Source organism: Neofelis nebulosa, chromosome 1, assembly GCF_028018385.1.
Source record: "Neofelis nebulosa isolate mNeoNeb1 chromosome 1, mNeoNeb1.pri, whole genome shotgun sequence".
Taxonomy (NCBI): Eukaryota; Metazoa; Chordata; class Mammalia; order Carnivora; family Felidae; genus Neofelis; species Neofelis nebulosa.
Window position 1 is genome coordinate 222,595,622 of NC_080782.1, and position 13,359 is coordinate 222,608,980.

Below are 13,359 nucleotides of genomic sequence, written 5' to 3' on the forward strand. Positions count from 1 at the left end.
CTTTCACCCCCTCCCCCCCCCCCCCAGAAAAAACAACACCGTGAGAGCAAAGGACAAAAATCCCGAGCAAAAAGCGAAAGTCCAGCATCTTCCCTAGGAGCCCGCTGAAACCTCAAAAGTCTGCCCCCGCCCTATCTTGCCCAAATTGGAAAAGCCAGACACCGTCAGGGTTACTCCTGCCGGGACCGAGGAGCGCAAAGCCGTAGGGCTACGTTGTGAAACCCACATTCCGAGGGCACCTCACGCTTCAGCGTCTAACACAATATACAGTGCTGGGTCCCGCGGACAGCAGGTCCGCACGACGCACTGGAGGCACCCACTAGACTCTCGGTCCTTAATTTTCCGTAGATCTTAAATTTCATGTCACGAGAAGACGGCCGTCAGCGGGCCGGGAAAACTGCGATTAAAGACCGCTCGGTTTGGCAAATGGGGGAGGGGACGCTCGCCCCTCTCCTGTCAAGAAGCCCCGGCCTGCGGAGCCCCGCCGCGCCCCGAGCCCGGCCCCGGGCGGGGGGTCCCGCTGACAGATCTGCTGGGCGGCGGCTGCTCCGCCGCAGCCCGTCAGAGTCCCGCTCAAACTGCAACTCCCCTCCCCCCACACCCCCGTCTCTCCGCGCTCCCGCCACATTCCGCCCGCCGCCGCCCACTCGCAGACACTCAATTACCCCCAACCCCATCTCCTCTCATTTTTAGCAATTAAAATGAGGGCGGACCCAGTGCCCACTCGCTGCAACCCCCCCCCCCCCCATCGCCTGACGGTCCCCCACTGCCACCTCCCAGGTCCCGCTGTTACTTCTTCAGGTTCTTACCGTCTGCGCCAACCCTGGTGAAGCTCCGCGGGCTGCCCTTTGCACGAAGTAATTTTTGGCAATTTTTTAAGTGATTTTTCGGCGGAGTCCTAGCGGCGCTATAATCTCGGACAGGTTATCCCGTCTCTCCCGCTAGATTGATGAGATCAGGCATCACTCGAAAATGGCGCCGAAAGCGCTGAGGCTCCTCATTCAAATTCGTTAGAGCCAACCCCGCCGCCCCGGGGCATGCCGGGAACGCGGGCTGCCTCCACAGCTGTCAATACCGCCTCCTAACCCTTCTCTAGCTTTCCCGACACTTCTGCTCATGCGCAAACTCCTACCCCAACCTCCGCGCCTTGTACATGCGCAGAATCGTCGCTGTTCGCCGCTCGCACTTTGCTTCCTCAGTCTCTCCTCCGACCTCCTTTCTTGCGCGTGCGTGCAGCTTCTTTGCTCAGCCGCGGACGTGGAGGAACTGTGGGGACTGTGGGCCCGAGGGTCCATAGATGACTTGTCAGTCGATCGGCATTATTTTACTGTTCGAGGAAAACGAATAAGCGTGCAGCCTAGACGAAAAGAAAAACGTTTTATTGCCAGTGTCTAAACTAACAACGGACTGTGTCTCTGAGACCCTGTGTGTGGATACACGTGTACTTAAAACAGCCCCGCCTGTGTGTAGAGCACTTGCTGTATGTCAACGCTTTGCAGGAGCTATTGCACTTAAGCCTCAGAACAACTTTATGAGGTAGGTACTATTATTATTATCGGTTTGCAGACCAGGAAAGCAAGGCTCAGAGAATTTAAGTAATTTGCCCAAGGAGGCACAGGTTGCAAGCACGTGGATGAGTCCGCATCTGTCAGATTCTGAAACTTGGGGCATTCTGTTTCTTGCTGTGCGATCCAACCTGAGCACACACAGGAGGCGTGGTTTCCCCTCCTCAACAACTTTGTGTGTGTGTGTGTGTGTGTGTGTGTGTGGTGTGCGTGTGCTCTGGAGTGAAGGATTACTTAAGTGTGTTGTAGCCCTTCTCGATTCTAGGCTGTTTCGAAGGCGCTTTCATCGAGTCCAGTTTCTCACCGTCTCACATGTTCCTAAACATTCTGCTCTGTTTTGGGGAGGTGAATGGGTAGTCTTTGGGTATCACTTAGGGTGATTTTTTTTTTTAAAGGGTGGTAAAGGAACTGAAACTATCGAAGACGGGTTTCCATTGTGCGGCACGTTAATAAAGTAATAATAGCTAGATACCACGTACACTGTGGTACTGTACTTTGTACTCTGGCTTGGCACGGAGCTAAATAAACGCTTTACGGATTGATCGTGTTTGCCCCTAAAAACAGTCCTGTTATATAGGTATTAATGTCATTTTATACATGAGGGCACTCGAGACTCAGATTAAGAAATTTGCCCCTAAATCTTAGAACTAGTAAGTAGAAAGAGGCACAAAACGTAGACAAATCTGTGCCCACGTCCCCAAACTGGACGCTAAGATAGCAATAATTGATGATAAAGTTGTCAATATTTTAACACCTTCCTTAGAAACCTCTTTTAAGCATTCATATGCTTGGGAGAGTTATCCTACCCGCCACCAAGCTAGTTAGGATGAAAATGAAAACAAAACAACTGCCATTGATCCTATATTGTTACATTTTAAGATTATTTTTGACTGGTTAATTTTTTCCTGATCCCAAGTGATAATAAGCTTTCTAAAGAATCCAACAGTCTAAAAGCTGGGGTATTGCTACATTTTTTTTTTCCAGTTTCTGTTGCAAAACAACTTGTGATGAACCGTAAGTAACTGTAGGAGTATACAAAAACATACATATATCATTGCGAGGGTTAAAGAAGATGATGGATATTGAAAGTGCCTGAAGTACTAAGAAGTAGGGAAATGGGAGAAGGCTAGCATGATTTGCATTATTGAGGTACAATTAGAAAAGAAATGGATTTTAATAATTTGAGATCAAGAAGTAATGTTGCAAAGTAGTATGTTTGTTTTACATCTCTGGTACTTCTGTTCACTGGTTAAGTGGGTGGACTCTGGAACTAAACTGCCTGGATTTGGATCTCAGCCTTGCTACTTATTAGCTTTATAAGTTACTTTTTCTCAATTCTATCTCTGTAAAAGGTGTAATGCTATTATCTCATTGGGTTGTATGGATGTAAATGTGGTAATATAGTAAGTGCATTTTAACAGCGGTTGGTGTATTAGTAAATATTAGCTATTGTTGTCAGTCATTAACACTAATCTTTTAAAATAGGTTCTTATGTTTTAAAAAGCTAAGCTAGTGCCAACAGGAGTTAAACATTTGTGATCAAAAGCTCCTTGATAAAGTAGCCTGACCAATTATTTTTGCCAAATATGAGTAACAGTCTCTGCCAGATGAATAAGGATGTCAATTTATCATTAAGAGTATCCTATGGAAGTGGAATAGTTTTATTGCTTTTTCTAATTATTAAAATTAAGGAGGGGGGAAGAGCAAAATGAGGCCAGTCTAAAATATAAAGTAAAATATAAAGTAAAAACTACCCAAATTTCTGTCATCCAGAGATAAGTATATATTCTTTGTTCTTTAAAAATATACTGTATCTGTGGCGAGAATCAGCCAGACATAAGTCTGGATAAGTGGTATCTTTAAGGAACAATTGTACTTGAACTGCATGAACTGGTAAATTTTTTATCTAACCCCCTTTATGATATAGTCTGTCAAGAGAATTCTAAAGTGATGATGTTGGTAAATAACATTTACTGAGCAACTACTGTGTGTCAGCTAAGCAAGTGTATGCACTTTCCCCTTGAATCCTCACAGTAACCCTTGAGGTTGGTGCAATTATCTCCATTTTGCCCAGACTGAAGTTTATGTAGAGGTCACTTTTAGAAGATTTAAGTCCTGTTTTGTTTAAAATACTATTTCATAAACCAAAAACCCTTCATAATCTCAATTCACCAAAACAGGAGGAAAACAAAATCTAGTAACATGGTTCCTATGCCTGAACAAAAAGCCCAATTGGAAGATGTTTTGAAAACGACGAATTTTATGTTTGACCACAAGGGGGTGCAAATAATTGAGTTGAATTTTAAAGGAAAAAAAAAAAGTGTTTTTACATCAGATCATCAAATTCAGAGGTAAAAACTAATAAGAATACTTTCTCCAAACTTTAATACTCCACATAGTGATGTACTTTATGAAAATAAAGAAGTTATTTAGGTACTCAATTAGGATAGAAGTTTTCAGCTTTTTTTCATCTTCAATATGATGAAGAGTTAATCAGCCCTACCCCACTCCTTTCCACAGACCTCATTTGAGTCTCTGCATACTCTTTACTTGTCATAACAGTAGAACTGAAGTCATAATTTAAAATCTGAGGTTTTACTTGGAAACTGGAATGCAATCACCAGCAAATGAATGGTAAATGTGGGTAATGTGGAGAACAGAGGTTTTGTAATTTCAATGCTTTCTTTCCCTCCTGCTGTTTGTAATAAGAAAGCTACAACTGATGGAATGTTGGCTTCAACATATTAACTTATTTAGATAAAACTGTGAAAGCTATAGGTCTTTTCATCTTTTACAAAAGAATGAAGACTTGAAAACATTTTGAACAATAACTTGAAAATTTAGTATACACTGGAGAATGTTTTAAAAACAATTTGCTTAGATGGGTCTTAAAGTAACATTTATTTTCCTGTTGGTCTTGTTTCTCTAAGGTGGACTTAATTTTTAAAAAATCTTTTTACTTAGAAATAATTTTAAATTTACAAAAAGTTAAAAAATAAAAATAATTTATAGAACATCCTTATCATCTGCTTGCTCTTGTGCAAAATCTCTCTCACCTCATACATGTATATTTATATACAATTTTTTTCTGAACCATTTTAGGTTAATTTACATACATTCTGACCTGTAACCCATGAATACTTGATAGTCTTACATTGAACTAATACTTCAATCTACCTCCATATTCCAATTTTGTAGGTTGATCCTTGTAGCTTTTCTCCCTCTAGTATAGGAGCCAGACTGGTGTCAGGTACTACATTTAGTTGTCATGACTCTTTAGCTTCCTTTACTTTGGAACATTTCCAGCCTTTATCTTTTATTACCTTGACATTAAAAAAAAATTTTTTTTTAATGTGTATTTATTTTTGAGAGTGAAACAGAGAGCAAGTGGGGGAAGGGTAGAGAGGGCAGGAGACACAGAACCAGAAGCAAGCTCCAGGCTCTGAGCTGTCAGCACAGAGCCTGATGCCGGGCTGGAACTCATGAACTGCAAATGTTGAGATCATGACCTGAGCCGAAGTTGGATGCTCAACCTAAGCCACCCAGGCACCCCTGACCTTGACATTTTTAAAGAATATAGCTTCTCACTCCACCCCTCTTTTAAATAAAACGTTCCTTATTTTGTTTTTGTCTGATGTTCCCTCATGATTAAATCGGGGTTATATATATATTCTCAACTGGACTACTGCACAGGTGACCACTTTTAGAAGCACATGATATCCATCTTTCCCTCATTGATAATAATTAGTTTTGATCACCTGGTCCATATGTGGCCCGAATTTTCCATTCTATAGTTACTCTGGGTTTTGTTTTTTTTCTTCCTGGCAATTAAAAAGCAAATTGTGGGGAAATATTTGAAGATGCATCCTGCTCATCATCAAAATTCCCATTTAAATTTAGAATCAACTGTTGCTGATATAATTTTACCATAATGGTTGCAAAATGAGTCAACAAATCTAATGCTCTCTCCACATCTACCAGTCAGCCCATAGCATTCTGTGAACAAAGAGCCCTTTCAACTCTATTTGTCTATTTATTATCTGCATTAACTTAGGAGTTCCTATTTTTCCATTCTGTATTTGCTTTGTTTTCTTGAGTTTTACCTATATTTATTTATATGTGTATATTTTGTATACTTTTTTTCTGAATCGCTTGAAGGTAAGTTACATCATGATCTTTCACTTCTAAATATTTGAGTCTGTATTTAATTATTTTGGTGTTTAAATTGTCCCAGATTAAGCTAGTGGGAGCACCTTTAGTTTGGGTACTATATCTTTGTGATATGCCTACATCATTTTTTTTTTTTTTTGAGCACTTCCTTACTTTCTGATATAATAAGATGTTCCATGTTTATCTTGTCTTTAACTCTGCTCCAGCCCTGGAATTAGCCTTTTCTCTAAGGAGCCCTGTTTCCTGTTAGTGCAGAATGGTATTAGAGACCAAGGCTAGGTATGCTTATGCTAATGAAGTGTCTCTGCTTCTTGGATCTTTCGTAAGACTGAACTAGGAAAAAATATACGTACACACACACAAATATATATATACATATATATATACACATATATATACATATACACATAAACAAAACTGTGTATATATAAATGTGCATACACTAATATATACACATGGGTTAATGATATGGGTTTAATTTTAAGTTTTTTTCATTGTAATTATAATTGAGAAGCTATCATAGCAACATTTATAAAGTTCTGAATAAAGTCAATGAAATCACAATCCACACAAACTACTCATACAATTTTCACATTCCCTTTGAGTCAATAGCTATTTTAAAAGGTCATGCTGTGAAATAGTTTTTTTTGTCTTTTTCCACTTAACATGTTGTAAGCATCTGTGAATTACTGTATCAATTTTACAATCTTCATTCTAAATCGCTCTACTACATGTCATTAGCAGATTCTACCATTCTATTGCTGGACATTTAGGTTATTTTAATATTTTGCTATTATAAAAAATTCTGAAGTGAACATTTTTATGCATATACCTTTTCTAATTGACTTTCTTATTTGTTTGCTTATTTATTGGAAGATTTCCCAGAAGTAGGAATACCAGTTCCCACAGGTAGGTATGTTTTGATGAGTTTGATATGTTTTGGCACACAGATTTAATCAGACATTTACCGAAGTCCATACCAGAATTGGATATACAGAGATGAAAAATATGTAGTCCTTGCCAAGGAAGGAACTGAAAGTCTAATGGAAGATAGATAAATTCTCTAAAAATGACAATTTGATAAAAATAGAGTAAGAGTATGCCTAAACCAGGTTAGGAATAAGTGGCTCAGGAAAGCTTTCCAGAAGTAGAGCTATATCTTGAGGGATTGCTTGGTGGAGCCTTACAGGACTAGGGTTATTCCAGTGTGAAAGAGAGTGTAGAAATCTGCCACAGAAAACATTTTAAACATAATCATTGGAGTGTAATGAAACAGAAGTCATAAAGAACCTGCATGTTCAAGGAAATTCGGGTAGTTTGTGTGATTTGCTGCTACGTGGCTTTGGAGGAGTTGAAAAGTTCAGCCTGATCAAGTGGATAGAGGTTAAACCATGAAGGGCCTTGTGTGTCACCTTTATATTGATGCAATTGAAAAATCTTAAACCTGTGAGTAAAATGATCAGATTTATATTTTAGAAACTCACTTTAACAAGGATACTGGAGAACAGATTAGAAAATGTGAGAGCAGGGGTGCCTGGGTGGCTCACTTGGTTAAGCGTGACTCTTAATTTCATCTCAGGTCATGATCTCATGGTTGGTGGGTTCAAGCCCCGCATCTGGCTCTCATAGCGTGGGAGCCTGCTTGGGATTCTCTCTCTTCTCTCCCCCACTCGGGCTTTCTCTCTCAAAATAAATAAGTAAACTTAAAAATTTTTTAAAAAAAGAAAGCAAAAAAAGAAAATGTGAGAGCAGTGGTCAGATCCTCCAGAGGCTATTGTGGTATCCAGGCAAGCAATAAATAGTACTTGAACGAAAGAAGTAGAAATGGGAGTGAAATGAAGTTCGAAAGGGATTGGATTTATTTATTCAGTATTAATATGTAGGTATTTCTAGGTAACTATTTTTAGCACCTCTTCTGTGTCATGTGTTGTGCAAGGTACTGAGCATATAAGTGGGGTGACAAAATAGTCACAGTTCTTGTGGTGTGGTCTAGTGAGAGAAACAATGTGTAAGTTAATAGTCATACAAATTACAACTGTGATAAGTACTGTAACAGAAAAATACAGATGCAGTGAAAGCATACACCATGGAGACCTACCTAACACTGGAGGTTTAAGCAAGGCTCTCCTAAGGTCGGACAGTTAAGCCAAGGCTTAGGAATTAGCTAGGACAAAAAGGAAGAACATTCTAAGCAAAGGAAGAACATATGGTAATATCCTGAGCAGGAAGGACTGGTACATTCAATGCCCATATGGCTAGAGCGGAGTAAGTAAAGATGGAAGAACTTGGAAGATAAGACTAAAGAGGAGGTTTAGGAGGCTTTATATATGGAGAAGAGCAAGAAGGAGGTATGTCACAGGACTCCTAGGTTTCTGGTGTGGGCAGCTGAGTAGCTGTGGGTGCCATTTCCTGAGATAAGGGAACTAGGTTTGATGGATTTTGATATATGAAGTATTGATTTTGAGATGCCTGTGGGCTAAGTACATCCTCCCCATCCTCACTTTATAGATAACTACATATTAGGATTGGATTTTATTTAGAAGTCTGGAATTTAGGGGAAAGCTTTGGTTTGCATGTTGTCTATAGATTTACTAGTTGATCAATTGTAGATGGTAGTTTAAACTATGGGATTGGATGAGGTCACTGAGATATGCAGAATGATAAAAAGGTTCAACACAGAATCTTGGAGATCATTGTTTGGTAGCTACACAAAAAATACACAGGAAAAAATTCACTATAAATATTAAAGACATGACAAACTGAAAAATATTTTTAACCTATAAAGCAGATAATGGGTTAATATCCTCAGTGTATAAGAGATAAGTCTCTAAGAAAGATAGAGGGGCGCCTGGGTAACTCAGTTGGTTAAGCAGCCAACTCTTAACTCTTGATTTTGGCTGAGAGTACGATCTCTTCTCATTCCAAGAGAATGCTTAGGATTCTCTCTCTCCCTGTCTCTCTGCCCCTACCCTGCTCACTCACTCACTCTCTCTCTCAAAAATAAATAAATAAACATTAAAAAAAGAAAAGAAAAATTGAACAGTTAACAAATACAGTTAACAGAAGAAAAACAACAACAAAAAAAGTATTTATAAAAGCAAAGCTTGGAAGTGAAAGTAAAGAGGTTTGTAAGTTTTCACTATCTATCTCATTGTTATGGAATTACTTTTTAAAATCAACAAGTGAGGTGTGCCTGGGTGGCTCAGTTGGTTAAGTGTCTACTTGGGCTCAGATCATGATCTCATGGCTCGGTAATGATCTCATAGTTCGTGGGTTCGAGCCCTGCATTAGGCTCTGCGCTGCTTCACATTCTGTCTCCCCATCTCTGCCCTTACCCCACTTGCAAGCACTCTCTCTCTCTCAAAAATAAACATTTAAAAAAAATCAATAATTGAGGATGTTGTTAAAAGACTGGAGGGTGCTGATGGATGGATGGGTCACACAATTCTTATAAATCTGCTTTTTAAAAACATGTGCTTCTCTTGTTCATAAAGAATTAGATCCCATTTGTTACCATGAGTTTAGTGTTGTGATCATAGTCATAAAACTTGAGAGCTATGGAGAATCCAACTAGATGATCTTAAGGTATCCAAAGATGCAAAACAAACTAGTGATGAAAGTTAGCTACAATCTTAGTGGTAGATGGAAGATTTAAATTATATGTAATTTGAATCTGGGAGTCATGTCTATAAGATCACCCCTTTTTTAGGGGGGCTCTGATAATTAACTTCAGTGCCTGGGATGGTAATCCTAACTTGCTTGAGGTGACAGTTTTTACCAGTAAGTCATAGTTTTAACCCCAGGAAGATATAAATTAAATGTAGAATGATTTATTAAATCAAGCATATAGTATTATAGCTTAGGAATGATCTATATATTTTAAGTTCTTGTAATGTTTGAGAAAATTAGGCAAATATCTATTTCAATTAAAAAATCATATTATGAGTGAGTATTATGGAAGTAGAACAGATTCATACATATTTTCAACTCTGATTTAAGGTTGTGGAGGTATAAAGGCTTTTTCCCCCCATATGAAGAATTGTTTTGCTTCCATATTCTTGGGCACAGAGTATGTGACTGAACTAAAATTCATTTACAATTAATAATGATTAATATTTACTGAAGAAGTATGAACTCCCCCACCCCCTTTACCAATAAGGATACCTGGAAAAAGGATAAATCCACTTATTTCGGTTGCCTACCTTTTAAAATTGTGTGAACCTGCTGTCTTTAGATGAAATATTAAACAGAGTTTTAGAATATTGTTTTTAAAATAATAGAGTCATAGAATCATATCAGTTAAAGCATACCTCTTTGTAAAAGCTGCTACCCATTGTCATAGTGCCCCCTGCAGCTACTGAGTATAAATTCATAACCACCTACGTGTGATAACTCTTTAAATATGACCACTAATGGGGCTCCCGGCTGGCTCTGTCGGAAGAGCATGTGACTCTTGACCTCAGAGTCAGGGCATGAGTTCTACATGTTGGGTGTAGAGATTACTAAAAAAAAAACTAAATAAACTTAAAAAAAAGTAAATGGTTATGCTGCAGTTTAACAGAGCCCCTCTCAAAAAGTGACACACCTAGAACAGTAAATCCTATATCATATATGGTCTGAAATATACTAAGCATTAGTTAAGTTTTTGTCCTAGCCATTAAAATGTTGATATTTGGGGAACAATATAAGATAATAAAAAGGACTTGTAAATAATAGAGATGGATCTATTGATCCTTTATCAAAAGAAAATTGAAGGGTTTTAATAAAATAAACTTTACGTTGAGTAAAAACTTTAAAAAATTATAACTCATGACCTTCTCAGAGACTTTATTGACTTGGGGTGAGCCTTGGCCTAGAAGTTGAGGAGGACAGGGAGCCAGGAATTTATTAGCATTCATTTCTTATTTTTAGTAAACAGAAGTAAAATTGAGACCCTCTCTGGTCTCTTGGAGATATGACTGAGAACGTGTGATGAGTTCTCTGTGACAATTGAGCCTCATGCTAACATTTCTATTCTTAATATGTAAAACATTATTTCTTTCATGTAGTACAAATCTGTAGGGAAATGAGGAGAAAAAATACAGCATTCTTTTTTGGCAAAGAAATGTTTATGTGTTTAAAACAAATTAACTTTTTAAGGCAGCTCTGAAGAAGTAATTTATTTTAAATAGGTGAACAGTTTACAGCTCTTGTGGGAACACTTTTTCCTCACTTTTCTTCATCATAGGATTAGACCCTATGTTTTTAATTTAAGTCCTTTAATTTTTGCTGTTAACATTTAATTTACTTGATGACCCTATACTGTTAACTTTTGGCCCTGTGAACTCAGGATGGTGTATATATAGAGCATACACCTAATTTTAAAGAAACTCTTAAAGAAACATAAGAGGTTTGAAGTATCATGCGTACTAATTTTTTTTCCTTTTTAGAGGATGTATTTTATAAACATAGATTTTTTTTTAAACCGTTAGATGTTTATGCCATTGGGAGAACAACTCAAAGCTCATGTGACTTAACTGCAATATTTTTAATAAACTGCAAAACTACTCATACTATACTATGGCAGATACAAAACTTTTTCCTGACAAGAAATTCTTGTAGCATGGGACTACATCTAATGATCCTCCCATCTATCTTTATACTCCTATTTCCTTCAAAAGGAAAGGAATATAAAACTGAAAGTTCCTAAAGTTTAATCCTTTAGACGTAGAAAATGTTAGTACATACAGTTGTTAATTATGATAAAGTTCAAAGCTTCTTCTAAATCACTTGATATAAAAATACTTTGTGAATAACTTTTATTTTCCCTTGAAACTAGACCTGTGGACTCTCTTTTGAAAAATCCCCCCCCCCACTACAAAATACATGTGCATTAAAGAATATTAAAAAAATCAGGAATGATTTGGAAGGCATTGCTTGTGAAGACCCCTTAACAATATACTACTTTCCTCCCTCCTTTCCCAGTTGACAAAGGAAGGCTCTACATTTGTTTTTTGTGTCTTGGTATTATTGAAGTACATTCATTTAGCATTATTAAATACTATACTTTGTTTCTCTCCTTCAGGAAAATTGCAGTTTTTTTGTGGAATAGATGGTTCCATCTCTCAGGCATCAGAAAGCAAAGCAGAAAAGATTTGGGGAGGCAGCGGGAGCCCTCTGATCCACCTAGGCCATACTATTCTTACTCCAAGAGTAGCTACAAGGATGCCTTTGCTTTCATCATTTTGGGAGCATAGATAGGGTGATGGTGTCGGTGACAGGATAGGAATAAAAGGAAGCTCAGTTTATAGAGAAAACTCAGTTTGTTAGTTTATCTAATTCCTGATTTGGTTTATGTATATAGCTATGTGTGTGGTACACGTTTTAAAGAATTTCTGATGAACTAACAAGGTATAAAATTGTATTTTGTTATTTAAAATTAATATGAATCCTATTTATCCAACGGTTTAATATGCAGCTTAATAATTATTATGGTTATCTTTAAGTATGCCATTTTTACCCTATTCAAAAGTGAACAGATAGTAAAGCAACAACTGCTGTGTGATAAACACTTAGGTATAGGAGTATAAACAAGGTTTCTGATCTTGGAATAGTGGAGGCTATTTATGTTTCTGTATAAGCCTTCTTAGTTTGCTAATAAGGTAACATGGTTGTAATTTCGTAATTTATTTTATTTTTTGAGAGAGAGACAGAGTATGAGCGGGGGGGTGGGGTGGGCAGAGAGAGTGGGAGACGCAGAATTTGCAGCAGGCTCCAGGCTCTGAGCTGTCAGCACACAGCCTGATGCGGGGCTCAAAATCACCAAGAGGGAGATCATGACCTGAGCCAAAGTCAGATGCTTAACTGACTGAGCCATCCAGGTGCCCCTGTAATTTCATAATTTAAATACTAGGGGAAATGTAAAATGTGTTCTAATTATTTAAGTAAATGAAAGTAGTTTTGTGTGGTTTTACAGTCATGGGGGGAGATAATGAAATTTTGGAGTAGGGAAGTAATGGGATAGAGATGAGGAGGAATCTATAATGACTGCCTGGTTCCTCACTTGGTTGTAGAGTACAACAGTGGTATAATTAACCAGCATAGAGGCAAATGGAGGAAGGCTGGGGATTTTAGTTTATGTGTATGTGTGTATAAGGGCGTGGAATAGAAAACTGGGAAAGGGGAAGGAGATAAGACGTTCAGTGAAGACATATTTAATATGGAAGACTGTCACTGGGATATCCATATAGAGAAGTTCAGTAGGGAAGCTCAGCATGTGCATCTGAAGCTTAAGAGAAAGGCTGGGGCTAGAAGTGGAGTCACTAAGAAGTGACCACTCAGAAGTGGATGTTGAAATTTGGGGGGAACTGGATGCCATTCCTCATAGAGACTGAATATAGTGAGAGGAAATGAGAACTAACATTATTAAGTGGGCAGAGTAAGAGAAGGCAGCAAAAAAAATATATTAAGAACAACTAGCAGAAGGATGGAAGGGGACACCAACGGAGCTCAATGTTCTAGAAGCCAATGGGAGAGAGGATTCAGGAAAAAAGGAGTTAGGATTATCAGAGTATAAAGACAGGTCAAGTAAATTGAAACAGATCATGGGATTTGGCAATTTTGTCATTAGTAACGTTTGCTAGTA

At 38.2% G+C, this 13,359-nt stretch overlaps 1 long non-coding RNA gene across 2 annotated transcripts in view; it reads left to right on the forward strand.

Moving 5' to 3' along the window:
* The first annotated feature begins 1,403 nt into the window (after positions 1-1,403).
* Positions 1,404-13,359, forward strand: part of LOC131486114 (uncharacterized) — a 38,359-nt gene continuing 26,403 nt past the window's right edge. For both annotated transcript variants that reach the window (XR_009249190.1, XR_009249191.1), the window contains exon 1: positions 1,404-1,536. This is a non-coding gene — a long non-coding RNA (uncharacterized LOC131486114). The remainder of the gene's footprint in view (positions 1,537-13,359) is intronic.